General features: G+C 40.2%; 1 protein-coding gene across 1 annotated transcript in view; it reads right to left on the bottom strand.

Moving 5' to 3' along the window:
- gulp1a (GULP PTB domain containing engulfment adaptor 1a) overlaps window positions 1-662 on the bottom strand; it is a 74,175-nt gene extending 73,513 nt beyond the window's left edge. The window contains exon 1 of the mRNA XM_083682423.1: window positions 608-662. The gene's annotated coding sequence lies outside the window, so the exon portion shown is untranslated. The remainder of the gene's footprint in view (window positions 1-607) is intronic.
- Between the last annotated feature and the right edge of the window lie 18,080 nt (window positions 663-18,742).

Below are 18,742 nucleotides of genomic sequence, written 5' to 3'. Positions count from 1 at the left end.
ACGACTTGGCACGTAAAAAAGCCAATGCATTTACAGACGATATAATTGAAATGCAATTAGAAAAAAGGGGTAGGCCAAGAGGGCATTCTGCCTGAACTGAAAACAGGTGGTAAATTCAATGTGATCATTATTAACACACGTCCAATGGTGGATCATTCCACCAGAGTAAAAATAATAATAATAGTGAGACGATTGACAATTAGACTGCATGTCCAAGCCCTGTCGTTGAGACAGACTAGCCCGTTTCAGTCGTAACATTCCACTAACATATGCATCCATGTTGCTGAAGCAGATGAACCTGCCAGTCGGAGTGTGTTTACTAGTGTGGCCAGTCTAGTCACTGTATAATCTTCCACTGCAAAGTTTCTTGTCTACACCCGACAAGCGAGCACAACTGAGAGGAGCTGATACGGAGTGACACAAAACATTCAAGACAAATAAACAACCGCCAAATGTATTAACTTAAGACATGTTGCACTTGCACGAAAACGACGTCGCTCAAGTGTTATGAGGAATAAACAAGAAAAGCTTTTTTTTCACACATGCAACTGTTTTAAACACAAAACCCTGCTGTCAAAAGTGTAAAAAGCCATGTTAAGACACTTACCCAACAAGCAGAGCGCCGCCAGGCCGTCCTATAAAATGGTCCTCGTCTCTCCCTCGTCTCTCTCTCTCTCTCGTCTCTCTCTCATCAACCTCTCATTCCCTCTCACATCTCACATCCCACATCTCACATCCCACAGTTGCTGGAAAAGTTTAGTGACGTCACCAGATTAAACGGCGCTATTCTGCTGGAACATCGAAGCTGCTCCGTTAAAGCGACAGATCATGGGAGTGGTGACAAATTGATTTTTGTATTTCACTTACACTTTTTACTTTCTTTTTCCAAATAAGCCATTATTCTTTAGTCCTCATAACACTTTAGCGACGTCGATTTCGTGCAAGTGGTGGTTGTTTATTTGTCTTGAGTGTTTTGTGTCACTCCGTATCAGCTCCTCTCGGTTGTGCTTGCTGTCGGGTGTAGTTACTGCGCGAGTATTCCACCATGCATCAGAGAAATAATCTGAAATAATATCCAGAAATTACCTCATTTGCACAGTAAGGGGCCCAGCTCTGCTCATGAGCATCATTTTATTTAACTAACGTTTCAGCCTAAAACTAAGGATTGTCTGGTTTAATGACACAATAAATTATAGTATAATAACCGTACAGACAAAAAGCTATTAAAAAGAACGCCCATGGAGTGCCTTTAAAACTAAGTATACAGTAGGCCTACCTAGCAGCTTCACCCGCATGGTCCATTTGGTGGAACATTTAAACTAATTACCAATTCACTGTATCAACTGACCATGAACGTGAGAACCCATAGAACCCTATTGTTATTGTTAGGGGTTTTTATTATTGTCCCCCACCGATGAAATCAGAGAGGGGACTATAATTCGGCCTCTGTCCATTCGTATGTCACAAGCTTTTTCTCCACCACCAGTGGGACAGTTCTGATGAACCTTGGATGAATGATGAGTCTTGCCTTACAGGTGGGACATTTACACAATGACACTGATTGGCCCGATGTTGGCAAACCTCTGGTGAAAGATGCGCGTAGCCATAGAGATGTTTAAGGAGCTTCGAGGTGACGTCATTCAACACGTCTTAATAGGGTGTAAAGTGGTGCGCTAGGAGTGTAAACTCGTGTCCACTGGACGTGTTTTTCAATCCGCCAACGCCTTTTCCCAGTTGTTTTCAATGGGAAGGACACGTTTTGGGGCGCTCTCATGTTGTATTGTGTTTAACTTTTGGAATGGAGCGCCGCGCATGTTGGGTCAAGAAACCAATGAAATTGACGGAGGAGTGGGAACCAACATTTCACAACAAGATGGCGGTTACCTCAGTGGACAATTAGGATGTCTTCCACTACAGTTCCTGAAATAAATATCACTCTCGAAATGTATTGTATCCCGTCTTGCTAGAAAACTACTATGCTACTAGCATAGAAATGCCTATGAAGTTCGTGTTAGCGTAATCGCTATTTTTTGCCAGGTAAATCACTAGCAACAACAAGGTAGCCTAGCAACAACAGTCACGTCTTTTTCCACTCCACTTTGAACGCCGCTGTTTCGTGGACAGAAGCGGCGCGCCTTTCTCTTTTGTAGGCAAAAGCACGTTTGGTGGAGACGGCCCCTAGTAGGCATATAGCCTAACGAATTTAGGAATACTATTATAGGAATAATGTAGGAATCAACGCAAAGCTGTAAGAAGCAAGAATGAAGGAAAAATCGGTTGTCCAAATATTTTGTTTTAGCCTATTGGTGACATTTCTGTTTGAAGTAATGGCGCCATTAGGCTACTATCGTACGAAGAGAGTAGCCTAAGAGTGCCCGAAGTATTTTTCTCTTTAGTCACAGAAGGTGATTGCACCAAGATAAAAGCCCTTCCTGGGCACAATGGGGACACAGAGATAACCAGAGTGGCATAGTAAAACATTTATGAATAAACATCTTTCTGCATTCACAGGTTTCTCCATCCTTTTATAGAGGGGCGCTACATCATTCCTGGGGGGCAACATGTTTACTGTACACTGTTATTATTATCTTAAAGATGCCGTCACTGAATTTTCCATGAGATGACCATTATCCCCAAATGTAATATTACCCCATTGGGGGCGCTATAACCTCTTTAGCAAGACGGGCCCAATTTCTGCTTTAATTTGATTATTAATTTGATTACTTTATCTCCTTGTCATTTTTCTAAACTATGATCGGAGTATATCCACACAAAACGTCAAGATGTTACTTATCAAATGGCATTCTGCTTTGCATCTGATCATCATATTTCCAATGTTATAAGCAGTTTGGCCCAAATTCTGCTTGAATTTGATTATTAATTTCATTAGCGTAATCGCTAATCATTACCGATTTCATCGGTGGGGGACAATAACTCCTTCAATTACAATAGGGTTTCAACACTTTGTGCTTGAATTTCACTTGAATTTTGTGCTTAATTTAAAAGCCCTTGGGGCTTGAACCCCTCATAATAGTAGGCCTATACATTGCAAAACTAAACCTATCTTGGCGTCTTCCCCGACAAATGATAGCCCAGACAGACCGAACGTCATGAGCACAAATCATGATAAGACAGAATATTCCAGAAAAACAGGCAAAATAGGAAATAAAATGTTTTCTCTGTTATGTCCCATTTCGGCTGCCGAAATAGGAGCTGAATGGTCACATTTGAATTTCAAGTTTGTGGGATACAAACTTGATCATTGCATTAGTTCTAGAAAACCAGCCCAAACTCGGGATTTCAGTGTGTGAAGGAGGTCAGTTTTAGCTTGCCTCAACTCACTGTGACATTCCACAGAGGCACGAATGAAGCATACACAATTGCTGCGATCGTCACACCCAATATATTTGGCTCCATCTGTATTAGTGTAAATAAGTTTGATTGAATAAGTGTTGTACAGTCTACTCATTTGTACTTTGTGCTCACCATGTACATGGGTATGGTGGAGGCTTATTGTTATGGGTAGGGGTAGGATTTGGACCAGAGTTATTACTGTATGAGTGTAGTGAGGAGAGAGTAAAACTTGTTACAAGAGAATAAAACTCAAGTCTAGGAAATGATAAGCATTGGAGAGATGCGGAAACTATCACTCAAGGCTTTGCCCTCTGCGCCCGCTATTTTAAACACCAAGCCCTTTCAATTTAACTGACTCTCTCTAACGAAGATGCCAATTTACATCTTATCGGTAGGCTGCAGGCTGGGAACTGCTCCTCCTCAGCACAATGCGCTAATCCTGGGAACAAAAAAGCAGAGTAGTCTGACAAATCTAGGATTTACTGACTGCAATTTTGTTGTGTTGTTCCAGATGTGATACTTGTAGGCTAAATGTTTGAATCACACACATTGTGAGCCAGACAAAACATACAAAATGCCCTTCAATGAGTTACTGTATAAACCTAAGCAACTGTTTGTGATTTGCAGTGCATGAAAAGGGTTTAGTTTGATCAACTTAATTACAGTACATATGCATTTACACGGTAAAGCTGTTTTTGTTGTGGTTTGATGGCTGTTGTTGCAACAGTACACTCTGGATCATGGCTTAGAATAATTGTTTGAGTGTCAAATGTGGAGGATTGGGTTACTTTTAGTGTGATTCAAGACATTATCCACAACAATTGAATTCAGGAAAAATGGTACTGTTTATGGTTATCCCCAGGTATTTGAGGTACTCTACTATCTCAAAAGCCTTGCTTTTGATGTTGTTGGAGGGGGACCGAAGCGAAGCGCCTGGATAGAGATTATGGCTCATTGAACTCTATGATGTGCACTGAGTAATCCAAGTCCATGACATACATTATATTAACAGCACTGTACACTGTAGAGATATTAATATAGGCTATCTCTACAAACTGAAATACAGTATCTGAGCTACATATGAATGAGTTTACACATCATTGAATTCCATGATCAAGGTCAGTGACTTTCAAGGTGATTTACACATAAATATCCACAAATCAACAATCAAACTGTGAGCTCTGTTCATTTCGACCCAGATAATGTTAGAGGCTGTTTTGGTATAGTTGGGCTAACTTTTGAGGCCCTTTTGATTGTGATAGGCCTCATCCTAGAATCATTTGGAAAAACCAAATACCTTTTCATTGGCAGACATTATTCAACTGTGCTATAATTAATTAATTCTCCAGCTCTTTGTACCTACTGGATGTACAGGCACAAGATCAAAGCACTTGAACAGATAATTATACATTTGAGTAACGTAGGTAGCTAGCTACTCACTGCTTTCATTTCCATGTTCAATCTTGATTCTGATAATATAATCTCAGATACCTTAAATAATATATAAGACTATATGGAGTTTACAGGAGCTGTAGGGAGCAACTAATGAATGATTTAACACACAGTATTTAGATTGTGGATGTCATAGAACCTCATTCAATGGGAGCACAGTGTGCTAAATACAAATGTCCATGAGTCCACATACAAAAGAAAACCGTCTTAAACTCTTCATCTACTGTATATCAACAGAGGCTCTGGGTGACCTTGTTCAACCATTTAGATTCAGATTCAAAAGAAATATAATACACCGATATTTCTTCAGAGGAACTGGCAATCGAGGAACAAGGCCTTTTCTGCACAATTGTCTGCAATGAGAGGAGAACAGGACTTAAAGGATCAGTCTGGATTCTTGGAACCAGATCTCTATTTTTGGGTTAGGGGTCTGCAATGTTATTTAAATGGCATGCTGTACAGGCAGTAATCCATATGAAATTGTGGCAATCTGATCTTCCCCCGCAATTTTATAGTGTATTCCATTTTGTTGACTCGAGCGATAGGGAGAGACGTGAGGAGGAAATGCGGAAGTCATGAAGTCTCACAGTCTAACAAAATGGAATATAACATAACGGGAAAAGGGTGGATAGACACAATTTGATATGTACAACATCTAAAGATCTGTACTATTATACTTTGCAGGTTCAAAAAGGTAGTATTTGAGTGCTTTTGCAGCCTTTGTTCACGGCTGCATGGCTGCTCCCATCACTCTGCTGGTAAGTGCTGGTAAGTTTCCCAAAAACAAACAAATTCACAAAAAGTGTCTGTACTCTTCTGAAATATTCTATCTACATAAAAAAAATAGAGATTTGGCTCCAAAAATCTGACTTTATCCTTCAATACCGAAACCTGCAGTTGGGAATTAGCTGGCCCACCACACTTTAAACAACGTGGCAAACATTGTGTTGCTCTTTAGTATAAGCAACCACAACAGTTCAGCTAAGTGACTGCAACATTTATTTATTTTATGTGCACAGTCATTAACTATGTACTATTTGCTGTTCAGTCTAACTTGTTGTGATTATTATTGTTATGATTGTTATTTTTGTGATACTCAGTTATATTTAATTTACAAAAACATACAAACATGCACTGTGAAAAGCATCCTTAAAACATACTGTTAGAATACCCCCTTCTGGTTTCTGGTTGCCAACCACTGTCATTTCCAATTATGGTTTGAGCCCTCTTCTCACTAACTTGTTTCTGATTGGAGAAAAGAAGGGTGTTACTTTTGTCCCCGGTCTCCCCTAAGGGAAATGGATAGGGTGTGTGTGTGTGTCTGTCTGTGTGTGTGTGTCTGTGTGTGTGTGAGAGAGAGAGAGAAAGAAAGGGAAAGAGAGAGAGAGAAAAAGAAAGGGAGAGAGAGAGAAAGAGAGGGGGAGAGCGAGAAAGAGAGATGCAGAACTGTGTGGTGTGAGCTTTTAATCTCTCCTCAGTGGGACATGACTAGGTTCTCAGCACGTTGATGACACCCAGGCAGGAAGCGCCAGAACACCACCGGAGGGTGGAATTTCCAATTCCAATTAAAAATGGGTCAGTTGATAAAATGGGCATATTTTGCTGAAAGTGGTTTAGAATTTCACACCCCTCTATTTCCTACGCCTGAGGAAAAACAGAAAGGATTGTGCGGAGTGATCAAATTGTGATTGAATTTAAAATCTAGATTCCTGCATGAGGTTGGAAACGGTTATTCCATCAAACTTTAAGTTACCAAAATGAATTGTTTGCAGCAAACTTGAAGCTTACTTGTGCCATATTTACTGCAGCAGTGAATGCCCAGTAGCACCAAACCTTCGGCAACAGTGAACATGAATTGCCACTAGCAGCACATAGCTTACCAGAAAGCGCTTTGAAGTTCAAGGAAGTGTGAATAATCAAGGACACACGAGACACCTGTCATCATGACATCACACAAAATCTGTTCGCGGTCAGAAGCGCAGCAGCAGAGAAGTGCGGGGAGATCTGATTAGGTGGGCTTGCTTCAGCAAGTCCAACTATTGTTCGTCATATACTTATTACTATTATTCCAATTATTCCACCTGATTCCACCTGCACTCTCTTTGCGACCAGTTCTACCCCACTGAGACCACTCAACCAACCTACTATACCACTCTCAACCACTCAACCAATCAACTCCCTACCCACTTTTAATAAACTTTTTTTTTTCAGAGATTCAGAAGAGAAACAGTGGCTATCTATCTACTGTATCTATCTATGACGTTCTAACATACTATCTATCTAATCTTTTATCTTTCCAACCGTTTATCTATCTAACCTTTCAATTACCAACCCATCATCTCACTTTCTTTCCACTACCCTGTAAATCTATATATCTATTGAAACATCTTTAAACCTTTTACACTGCCAAAGTAATTTGCAAGCCCACAAAGTTTCTTCTGGAACTTTCTTTCCAGTTGAAACTGTACTGTTCACTGTAAGTTAAAGCATTATTAATAAAGCTAAAACATGGTAAAACATTGAGTTGCCATGGTAGCAACTCAACCGCCTGAGGGTTTTTCTGGCTTGTTTTGTAGCCAGGGCAACGTAGCTGTCCATCAGCCATCACAACCTGGCAAGCTATGACTACTACCAGCTACTGTAGCTAATGTTATCAGTTGGCTAGCTACAGCTTGCTAACTGATGTTAAAGCAAGAGGTTAAAGCAAGACTCCTATCATCCTATCATGTCTTGAGATGTAAGTTTTCAAATAAATAATTTATTTGGGTGAACAATTTATGTAAATGTAATTTGTCAAATTGGGCATTACTAAATGCTTTGTTATTTCAATGTTCTTCACACAGTCTTGACATTGTGTGCAGGCGTTTATTTCAACTCATCATCAATGGCTTGAATTAGATATCTACAGCGCTGTGCTTGAAGAAAAGCCAATGACCATCACCAGTCTGGATTGAAGAAAATAATTGCTCTTAATGGTCGAAAAAGGTGAGCCAAGGCTTCGCTGGAACAAATGCATGTAGTTCAAGGAACAGACGGCCAACAGCTGTATTTTGGTAAGGGCAGTGGTATGCCTAAAAAAAAAAATATGATTCACTGGTCGCTGACTTATTTTCAATATTGGCATGAAATCCTAAAAAAAATGGGTTCTGCTATGTGTTCTGTGACTGTCCATTTCATCTGATACGCTCCATGCAGATACTGGTACTGTAATCACAGAGCTCCCAACCCGGGCTCCAACCTGCTACCAGACAATCACCTACAGTGTATTGGAAATGCGAATACATGTGTGAATACAGTATTTAAGCTATAATGATGTAGAAGATCGTCACTGGCCGTGGACAGTGTATGGTTAGCTGACACACACACACACACACACACACACACACACACACACAAACACACACACACACATCTCCCCTCCCCCTCTGTTCTGGCTGGCTAGTGCTGTGAGTGCACACACAGTCAAAGATTAACCTTTACTTCACTCTGAAAACAGAGAGCTAGTGGCAGTTGTTTTTTCCCCCCAGACTTCCCGAATAAATGTGTTACTTCACAACATTTGTAGCCTCTCCATAAGTGGCTCTTGACAGGTCTGTGAACTTCACAACAACAAATAAGTTGATTGGTTAAAAATGAATCAGTTATTTCAATCCCCATTTGGGTTTAATACTTATAGGTAGGCTGATGATTTGTAGACATCGGTGGGATGTTGTGTTGATCTCTCTTTGCGTTGTGAGCGTCGCAAGAAATCGGAGGCCTGGGTGGAGGCCTGGGCGGAGGCCTGGGCGGAGGCCTGGGCGGAGGCCTGGGCGGAGGCCTGGGTGGAGGCCTTTGGATTCAACCTTGCGGCGGGGCCTGGGATTTTGTGGTACGCCAGTGGCTGTAGTGGGCAGCATAAGCACATGTACATTTACAAAACACACTTTTTATTTGTACCCACCTTTTACCCCACACTTGTGTATTTTTAGGCATCCAGATAATACCCCCCTTTTCAAACCATTTTTTCCATTTCCTTTGTGGAAGCTGTATTCTCTGTGAGACCAGACCACCAGAAACCATTTCACACAGAAAGTGCTGGAATACTCCACTGCTGGTTGGAGGAAGTTAACTTCTTAAAAGGGCACTACTACAAATTTGCAAATGCAGATTTGGATATATTTATTTGCCCAGCTATAAAGGTTATTCTATTTAGTAGCAGCTTCTATGACGAATTTAAGGGTCACTGACAAACGAAAATTAATTTGTTCAAAATCAAAACAGGAAATAGTAACCGTAAGACACTGCACTTTTGATAAGTATCTCATCAGAAGACTGGGTCTTTAAGAGTGAATCATGGCTCATAGTGAGACCCAATACATCCAGAAGGCACAGCTGGCAGATCCACTGCCACAGATGAGACGGCCAATGGAATTTCATTACTTAGTTTAGCAATTGATTTTCCTCGCCCAGGAAGACACACTGGAGGAAATATGAGTACATAGAAGATAGATTGCCAACCCTCCGAGGGCGTGTCGGATATTTTGGCGAGAGATAAACATCACACTTGGAGATGAGCGGGTTGAATTTTCCTATTAGGCAGAACCATCAGCGATGATACGCACTGTTTTTTCATGCTTTGTTTTATTCCCCAGCCGTAATACCTTGTTCCCCTTGTGAGAGCAGGTACTACAGAGGGTCTCATAGCTCTCTAAAAAGTGGAGCTGGTTTCCCAGACACATATTAGGCCTAATCCTAGACTAAAATACATATTTCATTGAGATTTTCTGTTGAAAATGTTATTTAGTCCAGTACTAGGCTTAATCTGTGTCTGGAAAACCATCCATTAAAGCGGAATTCTACAAAAAGTATTTGTTTGTATGTTTGGCCATGACAAGGTCCCAACATATAATTACTTCTGCATTCAAAATATATTCCAGTTGGGAGCTCATATTTACTTTGTGGACGTTTTATGATGATGGATTTTGCACAAAAATTCATTACTATGAGACTATTCCTGGAAGTAAATCTAAACTTGCTAGGATATCTATGAGGCTCTGATATGGCAAAATAATGATATTTCGGGACCATGTCAATGGTGGGCAGTCAGGAACACTCACATTTAACCATTTATTGAATATAAAGATGGTATTAAATTAGGTTTGACTTACTTGGAGGGCTCCGCTCTTTTGAGAGCTTCCTGCCTGGGAGTTATAAACAACTACGGTACATGAATACAAAGTGTTGTCATTTATGAATGGTGAAACCAATATGTACACAAATGACATCAAATAAAAGCTGAGAATATTTACTTTAACCTCATGTAAGATTTGTTTGATATCAAATCCAAACATTTAGAGTGTGGAGCCATAAAAAGACAACAACCCTTCCCTGTCTCATTACTTACGCAGGGAACTGTATGTGATCTGATTGGTTAAAACTGCATTCCAAGCAGACTCACCAGAAACACCTGTCAAGCCAATTGTCCCATTACTTTGAAATAAGGGGACTATGCATATAAAGTGGTGTAATTTCTGAATGGTGAAACCAATATATACACAAATACCATCAAACAAAAGCTGAGAATCTCTGGTTTAACCTCACAGTAATTGTTTGATTTAAAATTCAAACTTTTGGAGTGTAGAGCCAAAAGAAGAAAAAATGCTTCACTGTCTCATTACTTACGCAGGGCACTGTATGTGATCTGATTGGTTAAAACTGCATTCCAAGCATTTCTTACGCAGGGCACTGTGTTTCAGATACATACAGTGGCTTCGGAAAGTATTCAGACCCCTTCACTTTTTCCACTTTTTTGTTGTTTTATTGACTCAATTTAAAATGGATGACAAAGTCAAAACATGTTTTTAGATTTTTTTGCAAATGTATTTAAATTGAAATACAGAGATACCTCATGTGTATAAGTATTTAAAGCCTTTGCTATGACACTTAAAATTTGCTCAAATGCAAAACTGTCTTCAACAAGTCACTCAACAAGTTGAATTGAATCCATCTGAATGCAAGGATAATAGTTTATGTGATTTCAGAATTAATATATTTTGTTTTTATAGTCTCTACAGGTTTGCATAGGAATCAATTACAATCACAGGAATCAATTAGATTCGGATGTCACTACCAACTCAGCAAATTTCATAATTTTCTTTTGACCCTGACAAACTCCCCAGTCCCTGCCGGTGACAAACATACCCTTAACATGATGCAGCTGCCACTATTCTTCACATGAGAGATGGTGTGCTGGATTTTCACTAAATTGCTTTGTAGCAAAACCAAATAAACACATTTCCAGCCGCTTTCCTTGCTCTATCACTTGAATTCACTGTTGCAAACACAATCATGGAGGTAGATTATTTTCCATTAAGGGATTATTTTTGGCCACTTGGTCATAGACCAATTTTGTAGAGTGACTGAGATGATGACTGAGATGATGATGTAATCAACTGTGCTTTTTCCTCTCAGCCATTCAACTTGTTGTATGTCTCCCCAGGCCTTAGGTTCGCATTCCTGACCAGTTTTGTTCCTCTCCATTTGCTCAGTTTGTAATGGCAACCTGATCCACACAGTATGTAATTGATTTCTTATGCAAATCAGAGACCCTATAAAAAAATAAAGATATAAATTCCAAAATTACATGAACTATTATCCTTGCATTAAGATGGACTCAGTTCAACTTACTGAGTGACTTGTTGACGACATTTTAGCATTTGAGCTAATTTTAAGAGTGTCAGGCAAAGGGTCTGAATACTTATGTAAATGTAGTATTTCTGTATTTAAATTTTAATACATTTGTAGACATTTCTAAAAACACTTTCTCATTATGGGGTATTGTGTGTGGATTGATGGCAAAGATTTTTTTTAATCCATTTTAAATTGAGTCTATAACACAACAAAATGTGGGAAAAGTCAAGGGGTCTGAATACTTTCCGAAGCCACTGTAAGTAGGGTCTTAAAACGTCATGAAAACCACCATAACCTCCACAACAAGATAGAAAGTCAATAATTTACCCAGTTTGCGATACAGCTCTACGAGCCTTCCCCGTCATTACTGTTCTCCAAAAAAACAAAAACACTCTCATAGCACAACAGTACAACAATATTGAAGGTTACAGAGAGATGTGTAGACTGACCACTTAAATAGGCCGCCATGTAAACGTGTAACATATGATTGTGTCGGGTGTGAACATCTGATCTGTTACCTGACTAAGCTTGCCCCACAAAAAAATCTTTGAGGTACACAGATCATGGATCATTGCAGTACTAATAACACACAATATGAGACTTACTGGGTGGATTAGTGGGGACCGGTTGAGTCTTTATGCTGTTGTAAATCCTGGATCTCCCCTGAGATTCATTTGCGTACCTGGGGAGTAGCATATTGAGTATGAGTGTAGTAAATTAAGAAAATAGTGTTTGAACACCCTGCTGTTTCGACAACAATAACAACAACACCAACTGTGAGAAATATATATAACCAGCAAATTAATTTAATTAAGAAAACTGCAGGGGGTACACTGTAGTGGCTTTGATGGAAATGTATGGGTCACACTGAGCTCTTACTACCGAGTGACACCATTAGGAGAGCTTCTCAAGCCTTTGGAAAGCTGACCCACATTGTTTTTGTGGAGAAAAAAGGCCCTCAGCAATGCCCATGTGAGATGGGAATACGCCGGTCAGAGATATTCTACTTCCTGTGGATATACAGTACATTCTGCTTGAGTATAATTACAATCTAAACATTGGAGAAGCTGGGGCTGTTAAGCATAGCGAGAAGTCAAGGAAAGACTTACAGTCACCTCTGCCATTCATTCGCCTCCTCACACAGCAGCTCTAATGTGTTTTTATTTTGTTATCAAGGTTATGGTAAGTCTGCTGCCCACAGGGGATTGGTCGATACCTGCTCGGGCTTGGTGAGTGGAGACCGTTGTGGTAGCTATGGAGGTATATACACCATAGCAATCTAATTTTCCCAGCCTCACAATTTTCTGCTATTTCTCAGAGCCCTCTGGATCAGCTTAGACCGCATCCCTGACTGGGTGTCACAGGGCATGTAAATGGAGCCCAGGAGAGAGGAAGAGAGGGGGGGGGGGGGAACACAGACCCTGCACGAACAAAAACAGAAACAAAAACAAAATCCTCTATGTCTAAAAGATGTGGCGAAATGTTCTTTAATGATTCCTGGCAGGCATCCAACCGAGTCCTCGGTGGAATGACCCAGTAAAAATCAAAAGGGGAGGTTTGTCCTCACCCTCTTCCCCCGAGTGACACATTCTGGACGCGGGGAAAGCTGAGCGATCCGGCGTTGGAGGCTCATTTGTGGCCAACATGGCCAGGGTGAATGGGACTTTGAGGGCTTTCAGCGCAGGCCAGCGATCACATCCCCCTCACTGAGTCCCTCTCACGTCAAGCGCAGAACAATGCTTGTTATCGGTGTGCATGGCTGGAAGTGACACACAGCGCGAAGATCCTCGGCAAGTTTACAGTTGCCGATTGTTCATTAAGTGAGATGGGAGTTGTATGTGTGGAAGGAATGAGTAGTCAGGCAGGAAATGATTATGCAGCTCTGAAGTGTTTGTTTTTTTATAAGCGTCGATTTTTTTTATTCAATCTGATAATTCCCATTAGATTAATTTCCTACCCTGCAATGAGAGTCTGATAATGAGTCTGTCTGTCATCCTGTGGATTGTACATGTTATGTTTGCTTTCCAAAAAAGGACCACAACAACCCACCGCCATAAATTAGTAATTCTCAAATCTCATTAGGTTTGCACTCAATCAAATGAATGGGTGACTCGAATCTGTGATGATGCCAGATATAGTATCGTATAGTATAACTATCTGCTGGTTAAAGCTACATTACAGCAATGTGTGGGCAGTGATAAGGGATAGTTCACCCAAAATACAAGTTTACAAATTCTTGACCACCTGATCTGTCAACATCATTGGTATTTAATTCAAAACATATCCCCAAAGCACCCCTGCATGTACCTCCACAGTCCCAACAGTTCCAGTTTTCCATTAACACAATAACTATAACATAAAAATGTATTGAAAATAACTTTCACTTTTTTTCAAAAATCTAAAGCAGACATGCCATTCAGAGCAATACTTGTGTGGTAACAGTTGGATTGGCTGATTTGTAAGGTGTTTTAGACTGATTTTCTGAATGAACAGGGCCCTATGGCAATGCCCACCCAACAAAATATGTCTGTCAAGTATCTCAGAAAGGGAACTAAATATCCCAAAACAGTCTTGAAGAATCGACCACAGCTAAGATAACGTATCGCCATGCTACATGCATTGTGTCTGAATCTGCAGGTACAGGTACAGGTCTGACCTTTTTGGCTTTCACTTTCAAAAGCCAAGACTCTCAAACTGATTGTGCTGATATGCATCGCATGCCCTTTACGTTGACCTTAATCAGCAACTCTGCAATCTTGTATGGCTTGTTTTGAAGGTCATATTTTCAGAACACTTGTTTAAAAGTTTGCTTGTTTGGCTTCTCAGTCAACATGCCAAAGGTACAAAAGAAAACAATAACAATAACAACAACAAGATATTGAACTGCTCTTATTATCTAACCGGCTCACTGATACTCAACGTAATCAACAATAATCCCAGCTCAATGTGTATTGTCTTGAAAAGATACAATAAAGTACCCATACATCAATTTATTAAAACAAACATTTATTAAATAACATATTTTGTCACGAGTACACACAACTACATACAGTAATGAAACTGTTGTTGATAGGCTTTATATTTATATTTGGGTCCACCTACAGTGTTGCTGCAAAAGCTTGTGTGACAGCTTGTGTGTCATATTTCACAGGTGAGGTGGTACGCTGTGGATGTATTTTTGCACACTTTACTTTTGCCAGGTGTGTTGGGTCTTATTTGGCCACACCTGAGCCCAATTGTGGGTGTCTCCTACAAAGGGAGGATGTGTCAAGTGTTTGGGGAGCTTTTTGGAAGTCAGAGGAAGCTGGTGGGCTACCAGTTTGTATTCTTGTCTTATTTGTTGGGTATTATTCTTAATAAATATGTATAGATTTTGTTGTGTCAGTCCAGTAATTTGTTAATGCGTTCGGGACACAGATGGTCTGTCCGATAAAATAAGTAATTTGGGATTGTATGAGACAATTTCACAGGTGTTTTGAAAACCCAAACCACCAGTGTATCCGTTTCAAGATATCACAGAATTTATGATTCATCTACTCATTGGCTAGGACTAAATATTAATTTATTGCTCCCAGCAGTGGATTAACATTCCTCATGTAAGGGTTAGGGAAAGGGAGAGGGGGAGGAACATCAGGTGTGAGGGGAGACAATAGGATTTACATTTGCATACATGCCATTTCTTAGCAAATCCAAGTGACCCACTTCTATAGTAATTTATTTGGGCTACATACCTCAAGCCAGAGTTTGCCAAAAAACAAACTGCCAATACTCACCCAGTACTGGTCCCCCACATTCAGACCTACACTGGCCTGGTAACAATCTGAACACATTATAGCCGTACACTACATACAGTACCAGAGCTGGCCCATAAGCAAAGATCCAATTCTCACCCAGTACTGGTTTCCCCCATTTAAAGTTACAGTTACTAGAGGAACATATCAGGGTCAGATATCACATCCCAGAGCTGGCCCATAAGCAAAATGCCGACTCTCACCCTGGGTGGTGTGCCATCCTCAGGGAAGAAGCTGAGAAGGACATCCACCTCATCTAGGAAGTCACCAAGCTGATCTGGGGGCGATAGAAAAATGTGAAAAAAAAGTTTGACAGGAAACAGAAACAGCATGGAATTCAAATGAGGTTATGAAAGATGGATAGAGAAAGAACACTAAGTCCACTAAGGTGAGATAAGCTACCCCATCGACCAGTTGCCGTGTTCTCAGGTATGATCCGTGTTTCAGTAAGGGTCAGGAAGTGGAGGACCTTAAAGAAGGCAAAGGCTGCGATAGCCTCTGCTTTCCTGACTGCTGACTGGCCGTTCCAGAGTCCTCCGGCAACAGCCGGGTCAAGACAGCTTGAGTGTACACAAGATTTAATTGGTTGCTAGGTGGAGTGCCTTGTCAGTGTACCCTACAGAAAGATTAAATAACAGGGAGGGGAGAAGACACATTGTAACAGCAGAAGTTAGATAGAAGGATTATAAAGCAAAAAAGAATATAGCTAGCACTGATGACAACAATACTGAATGCAAATACTCAGCTGTGTGGCCCTTCTCTCTGTCCTTCCTCGATGGACTCCCACAGATAGACTCCCTTGTGTTTGTGTGCCCCGGGTCTTTGTGCGCAGAGGCTGAGAAGATGAGGCTGGTGCTGTCAGATCAGTGAGACTTACACATTGCTGATTGCCTAGCAGAGGTGTAAGCCCCTCCCACCTACCAGCAGTCCTCGACAGTAATTAGCCCACGAGCTGCCAATCAAGACCTTCAAACACAGCAAGATGGCCAATCAAAGCTATTCAACAGAAACTACCCAGATACTATCCAGAAACTGACAGACTAACCAACCCACCTATTCAATCAGAAACTAAGTAACCAATCACACTTAATTCAAATACCAAAAGAATTCTACTCAACCAATCCTGAAGACACTGATGATTCTACAGCCATATACAAATGTACACTGACTTCCTACAATGACAGTCATCTTAAATAACTCAGGTGATGAAGGTGAAACCCCTCCCACATACTGGCAGTCCTACAGACAGTAATTAGCCCACAAACTACCAACCAAGTCCTTCAAACACAGCCAGATGACCAATCAACAGCTATTCAATCGATCCTGAAGACACAGATGATTCTACAGCGATAGACAAACGTACAAATCTTGTGACTATCGGTTGGTTTAAGACCTTGATAAAGGATCTGTCATCTGAGGAGTGTATGTTTTTTAATTGATTATAGTGTGTAGATTGTGTGGAGTTGTTTGTAATGAAGGCTAATTTAATGTATTATAATTTATTGTATTGTTTTTGAAGGCTAATGTAAAGCAATGTCATTTTAATGTAATGTATTTTAATGTATGCAGGGCTCCCCTGAAGAAGAGTACCTTAGTTTCAATGACACAGCCATGTATAAATAAAGGTTTAATAATAATAAAAAACAAATAAGTTGACTTCATGTAAACCAGCAAGGAGAGTATCTCTCCACAGCACTGATTCACCCTACAGAACTTGGCCCTGCCCTAATACATATGGAACAGAATCAACATGCATACAAACATTATGTTTATCTCCCCCTGGGGCCAAATGAATTATAGGGAGCAGTGGAAATCAATACAAGCATGGCATTACCTGATGCTGACGCACTGGAATTTCTCACATTTACGTACTAAACTGTAATGTATGGCCCTTACCTTGTGTCATGAATCTCTTGTGTTCTAATCATATTATTAATTTGCAATCATGCTTTAATTTTCTTTTTCTATTAGATTCCAAAGTCTGACCAGGTGACACCAATGCAGTCAAGAACATTCTAAAGTAAATAGGCAAACAAAACATAATGATACCAATTTAATTGGTTTAATATGCTGTAGACATTAGATTATATAATTTCTCAGACAAGTTAAGCGAGAATTAAAGGGTATTTTAGCTTATTTTTCATCTGAATGCATATATACAGTGCATTCGGAAAGTATTCAGACCACTTCGCTTTTTCCACATTTTGTTATGTTACAGCCTAATTCTAAAATGGATTCAATTATTTTGTTTCCCTCATCAATCTACACACAATACCCCATAATGACGAAGCCAAAAAAGGTTTTTAGAAATGTTTGCTCATTTATTAAAAATAAAAAACTGAAATATCTCATTTACATAAGTATTCAAACCCTTTACTCAGTACTTTGTTGAAGCACCTTTGGCAGCGATTACAACCTTAAGTCTTCTTGGGTATGACGCTACAAGCTTGGCACACATGTATTTGGAGTGTTTCTCCCATTCTTCTCTGCAGATCCTCTCAAGCTCTGTCAGGTTGGATGGGGAGCGTTGGTGCACAGCTATGTTCAGGTCTCTCCAGAGATGTTCGATCAATCCGGGCTCAAGTCCGGGCTCTGGCTGGGCCACTCAAGGACATTCAGACTTCACTTGTCTCGAAGCCACTCCTGCGTTGTCTTGACAGTGTGCTCAGGGTCGTTGTCCTGTTGGAAGGTGAACCTTCGCCCCAGTCTGAGGTCCTGAGCGCTCTGGAGCAGGTTTTCATCAAGGATCTCTTAGTACTTTGCTCTGTTCATCTTTCCTTCGATCCTGACTAGTCTCCCAGTCCCTGCCACTGAAAAACATCCCTACAGCATGATGCTGCCACCACCATGCTTCACCGTAGGGATGGTATTGGCAAGGTGGCTGAATACTTATGTAAATGTGATATTTCAGTTTTTTATTTTTTAATAAATTACCAAACATTTCTCAAAACCTGTTTTCGCTTTGTCATTTTTGGGTATTGAATCCATTTTAGAATAAGGCTGTAACATAACAAAATGTGAAAAAAGTGAAGGGGTCTGAATACTTTCCGAATGCACTGTATTACTGATCTGGTAAGCATTTGCTTCAAACCACAACATTTCTATCCAGCTGTGTGTTAAAGTTGTAATAATGAAGTGGAACACATTTGTTATTGCCAATCATGTGAACAGAAAAAAATGGGAGAGCGTGATATTCATTATTCAAAGGATATATCAGAAACAGATGTGAACTTGCTAAAACCTTATTTTCTGCCAAAGCTCACATTCAAATATGGCTTCAAAAGCCACAAGGACTTCCCATTTCATTTGTGTTCCATCTCTATGGTGTTTGTGATTTCAACTTGAAAAGTGTTGTCTCTGATCAGCCTATTCATAATTTGTACTTACAATGTTGAAATCACCATGCTAAGAGTATATACAGTGCCCTGCATTTTTTTCTTCTTTTGGCTCCAGGGCCAGTTTTAGCCTGCTATATT

The sequence above is a fragment of the Argentina silus genome, assembly GCF_951799395.1.
Source record: "Argentina silus genome assembly, chromosome: 12".
In the NCBI taxonomy this organism is placed as follows: domain Eukaryota; kingdom Metazoa; phylum Chordata; class Actinopteri; order Argentiniformes; family Argentinidae; genus Argentina; species Argentina silus.
The sequence above is the reverse complement of the archived record's forward strand: the minus strand, read 5'-3'. Positions and strand labels throughout refer to the sequence as shown.